Here is a 5,586-nt window from a genome sequence, read left to right as displayed (position 1 = left end):
TTGTTCCACAGTTCACATGAATGTTGTGGGTTAAAAAACCAAGAAGTGATCTCAGTTTTGCTCCTGTTGAGATAACTAACCAGACCAAAACTGATGAGTGCAACTGGAAGAGTCGAGGTTCAGGTCTCTTCCTTACAAGAACTTCTCAGAACACACAGAAGACACCGACCACTGGATTGTCCTTCTTCATCACATCCATGAACATTGCCTGTGGTCTTTCTGTTTTCCTCCTCTCTGCCAGCTCCATATTCAATATTCTTTGTTCAAAATGTTCACGGTTCCTCCTCTGCACATGCACAAACCATCTCAGCTTTGCCCTGCCTGTTTAACGCTGTCTCCAAACTCGAGCTTCCCTCTGATAGACTCTTTACTCATTCTCTCTGTTTTCATAACTTTCTGTAAAAATCCAGAGATTTTTATCCCTTCCACTTCCCTCTCCATCTTCTATCACTTATCTGTGTTCAGGTTGCAAAGGCAAAAGGTCTCGGAGATAAAACCAGACTCTCCCCAGCGAGACCCTCCAGTTCTCATGAACCTAAGGCATTCCCAGGTCAGAGAGGATTTCCAACAAGTTCAGGGTCTGTCCCAGAGTTATTTCCAGTGGGACACTCCCCTGAAATGACCAAACGGAGGCATCAAGGAGGAGGAATCTCATCAGATGGCTGAACCACCTCAACTGACTTCCTTCGATGCAAAACAACAAAAAAAGCAGTTGCTGTAGTCCAAGCTCCCCCTGGATGACAGAGCTCCTTACTCTAATTCTTAGGCTGAGCCCGGCCTCCTTATGAAGGGGATCTATTTCACTTGTATCCAAGATCTTGTTGTTCGAACGATGATCCATATCTCATGACCTGAATCAGAATAAGTTTTATCATCATTGAACTGAGACACAGTGAGATTATGTTCCTACAGTTGTCCGAAGTCGTCATCTTGTCCTATCAGGACACGGTTTAAAACATCAGAAACTCTCTCAGCAGAACATTTATAAACACATTATGCATTTGACGTCAAGACGATGAAATTTATCCATGAAGCTCTTCCATTAGATCATAGTCCTGATAAGATGTTGGTCAGCCGGCAGTTCTGATAAGTCTTCACAGAAGTTCTCGAGGGGGGGAGGGGGGAGGGGGGTTACTATAGACAAAGCTTTTTCATTAGTTTACCCATGTTCCAGGAGAAATTTGATAGTCGGCCTGTTTTCGAGTCCAACTGGGGAGTCAGATTCAGATAAGCCACAATTGTTGATTTCTTCAGGCAGAATGTTTTTTCTCATCAGCCTTGAGTCCTGCTGGAACTTTCAATGATCCAAAATGACCAGAGTTGTGGGAATTCCACTGTTTGTATTGAAAGCTTTTTGATTTCCACTGATCCGTGTTATGAGCCTTCTTCAAGGTCGATCCCAACATGCTGGCGAGTCCTAGAAGCCGCAGGTGGTCTGCGATTCTCACAAATCGCTTCCATCGTGTGGTTTAGCTCATAAATCAGCTGATTTTGAGTCCTCATAGCATGAACCAAACCTTCACACAGACTCTGCAGTTTTGTCATGACTGAAACTTCTGCTGATGTCTTCTTCAAAAGCCGATAACATAGGAACCCGCCGATGCCCATAAGCAGAAACCCTGCTATCATGAATCCAATTATACGAACATCTTTGATGTCCTCCTGAGACAGAACTGAAAGACACATCAGCTCCCACACCCCCCACGGGTCCATGACTTATCCTGCAGGGTGAGTCTCAGTGGGACATGAGGGCTCTCCAGGACCCTGTTGTTTTGTTGAAAAGATTTTGTTGAGTGCGTTGAAAGTCCAGCTCCACAGATCCATATTAGTATTTTTTGTTCAGAAGACGTGTACCAGGAGCTCCGAAACACAGACAGAGCAAACAAGCAGGAGGAAGAGGAGAACAGGGGAGGGAGAGGAAAAGGCGTCTGTCTTGAGTGAGAGCGAGTCATCTCATGACCATAAGTGACGGTTAGAAAATAATTGGACAGTAAATCAAGAGTTCTACCTTTTGGCTCATCTCTTTTTGCCACCGACAGATTCATCACTCTGAATAATGAGGATGAGGCCTCGATCCATCTTTTGCTTCAACATCAAATCACTCATGAACAGGACACCCAGACATTTGAACTCCTTCCCTCCCCAATCCAAAAAATAATTTCAACCATTTCTGGTTGATGACAGTGGTCTCAGAATTTAAGGAGCTGACTCTCATGTCACCAACTTCACACTCAGCTGAGAACTGCCCCAGTGCACATTGAAGGTCATGTTCCAAAGGTGCCTACAGAACTACAACATCTGCTTAAAGCAGAAACAAGACCCTGAGGTTCCCAAACACAGCATCCTCCTCTCCACCACTGTTCCCTGAGATCCCATCAATGAACACCACAAACTGGATCAGAAACCAGTTACAGCTCTGACAAGGTCCAACCTGCACTGATAAGGAGCTCAACTTTGTTCCAAGCATGGAGACACACCTTCTGCTTTGGTTATACAGAGACTGGAAGGCCCTAAAATCAACCCCCGACATAATGTATTATTTTACCGATATGCCTGATCCTCTTTGATGCTAATCAGGTCCACGACTGTGACATCATCCACATATTGTCACGACATAATAGCAGTTAGCAATTTAGCATTAGCTTCCTCTAATTTCAAGCGGTAGTGAAGCTAATGTTTTGGTTAGAATTTGTCAGATGGGAACAAATTCTCATTTTCGATGACGACGGGGCCAAGAGGCAGAAGAGGCAGAACCGCAGACAATCAACATATAGACAACAGACTCCCAAACATCAAATTGTACAGATCATGGGAATAGATAACCATCAAAAAGCTGGAACATGGTACAGAAGGTGAGCACATGAATTAAAGAGGAGTTTGCTGAAAGCGTGTGCAACAGTCATCAACTGATGTTCTCACTGAGCTTTAAATAAAGGCAAGTAGGAGAAAAGTGGAGATGTACAGATCATAAGCCTTCTCCAGATCTACAAAACTCTAGACTGGAGAGTCAGAATCCCACCTTCCCCTTAGCAACCCTGCAAGGATGAAGATCTGGTCCACTGCTCCATGACAAGAACCAAATCCACACTTCTCCTCAATCCAATAACCCAATATCAATCGGTCTGAGTCTCCTTTCAAAAGCTCTGGGGTACTCCTTCCCAGGAAGGCAGAGAACTGATGGTGTGCGTTCTCTTCATGGTTGGAACACACTCTCCTGTCCTTTTTGAACTTGGTAATCATCCCCCTAGTCTGCCATTCTGCAACTTTTGTCCCAGTCATCTATGTGACACTGAAGAGGTGTGTCAACCATGACGGTCCAACAGCACCACCTCCTCAAAGGTGGACCTGGTGGATGGACTGAGGAGATCCTTGAAGTCCTCCTTCTACTGCTTAACGATGTCCCCAGTCCTGGTCAGCAGTTCCCCATAAAAACCAAGCATGGCTTGGGATGCGGCTGCTTTGCTGAGTTGCAGAAGAATTTGACAGAACCTCCTACCAACCATAAGTCATGCTCTGTGACCTCTCCAAAGGTTTTGCACCCACAACCACAGAAGGTGCAGACCTTTTGGACTTGATAGCCTCGTCTGTTGCCATGAAAGAGCATCAATGACCTTCAGGCCACAGCTCCTTAAAGTCACATCCAGTCCAACTCATATTTATGTTCCAAAAGCTCTACACACCACTGCATACCAAAGTGCTGCACAGGATCACATGAAAACAAATACAATTAACAAGACAAGTGAAATAAAACTAGGCAATAAAAATCAATAAAACGTAAAAGATCTGATCAAACAATAAACAAATGAATCTTCAATAGAAGCCCTGAACGTGGCCTCATTTGGATTCCATGTTCCTGATCCTGCCTGGGCGCATGAATCTTTCCTGCAGGTGTTTGGTGAACAACCTGAAACATCTGTGAGAACGTTCCCTCCTGCAGCTCAAAGAACAGCAACACTCTCGTCCATACACACGATGCTCGTTGACTTCTACTGACTTTCATTCCTTTTCTCTCCGGAGCAGACCTCCACTTCTCCAAACTCTCTTCCGCCTGCTTCCTACTCTCACAACAGGTGTCTGTAAACATCACAGCCCCTGCAGACCCCTGCCTGAACGCATGTGCATTAGTTCATACGTAGAACACCAGTCCTGTCACATGTTATCTTCAACATGTAATATTCAACATTGTGTGTTTTTAAGTACAATATTTTGAACAAATGATTTGATATTAAAAGTCAATGTCAAAGCATAAAAAGTAGTTTCAAATAAGTGTCTTCGCCTCCATCCATCTTTACTTTGACCACTTCCTGCTGAACTTTACCTTTAATCCAACCCCCCCTTCTTTTTACCCTCAGGGTTTAACTGGTTTATCATCGCAGCTGACTGGTTGGATGATACAGTCAGTGAACACATTCAGTCAGAGCCACGTGCTAAGACTTATATTCTGTCCCATGTACCAAATACATTTTAAATTAAAGACCCAACAGTCCTTAAAGGAATACATGACTTTTATGTCAGTCCTAAACTAAGAACGTATAATAATTTCCATTATTCACTCAGATGAGTCGGAGCATCAAACTCATTGGTGATCCACCAATCAGCAGCTGTAACATTGATTCAATAAATTAAAATTCTTTTTGCAGGTTTCGATGAGGAGACTCAACATTTGCCTGTTTTCTCCTCTGAAACGATCATCAGGCTGTGTGTGACCACGGCTGCTCCACTGCTGCTGATCATTGGACTGGTTCTCTACAGGAAACACACAGGTAGGCTCCAGCTAACGTTCTCCTGAAGGATGGATGGGCATTAGTTTGATACAGTGAAGGAAGTCAAGGAAGTATTGTGATTTAGAAGAAAGGAAAATGATCTTTTGCAAAACAAATGATTTTATTTATCTCTCAAAAGATCAAGTCCATGAAAACCAACAGGTTTTTGAAACCAGTGCGTACTGGTGTCGACAACATGAAGTATGTTTAAAGTTCATGCGCAATAATCCAGGTACAAATCCAACAACGTTCAGTGAGGTCATCTGGATGGTTTCTTTTGTTGCTGAGACGTTTCGACCTTCATCCAAAGGACTTCTTCAGTCTGAGGAGCCACAAACAAACTGGAGTCCCACAAGAACCAGCTCTCAGTCATGAAACATGTTTTCAATGATTTACAATAATTGCTGATGTCGAGTCAAATTTATTTATGAAACACGTTTAAAACAGAAACTGTTTCCAAAGTTCTTCACAATAAAAGCACAGCATCAAGAAATAACAATTTCAATTTAAAATCATCAAAAAATAAAAGCACAACGAGGACCGGTGAGATAATAAATCCGATCACTGTGTGTTGAACGTCAGTGAGTACAGGGGAGTTTTCTGGAGAGCTTTAAAACAGGAAGTGAGGCGCTCTGTCTCAGGTTGTTCCAGAGTTCAGGTCCACGACTGAAGACCGACCTCCTCTGAGCTTCAACCTGAAGCAGCTGATCAGATGATCTGAGCACCTGAGGAGGAACGTAAGGTCGAAGAAGTTCAGAGAGGTGTGAGGGTGCAAGGTCATTTAGGCACTTCAAGGTCAGCAGGAGAAATTTAAAACCTGACA

The sequence above is a fragment of the Nematolebias whitei genome, chromosome 1 (assembly GCF_014905685.2).
Source record: "Nematolebias whitei isolate Nwh7 chromosome 1, NemWhi1, whole genome shotgun sequence".
Lineage (NCBI taxonomy): Eukaryota > Metazoa > Chordata > Actinopteri > Cyprinodontiformes > Rivulidae > Nematolebias > Nematolebias whitei.
The sequence above is the reverse complement of the archived record's forward strand: the minus strand, read 5'-3'. Positions refer to the sequence as shown.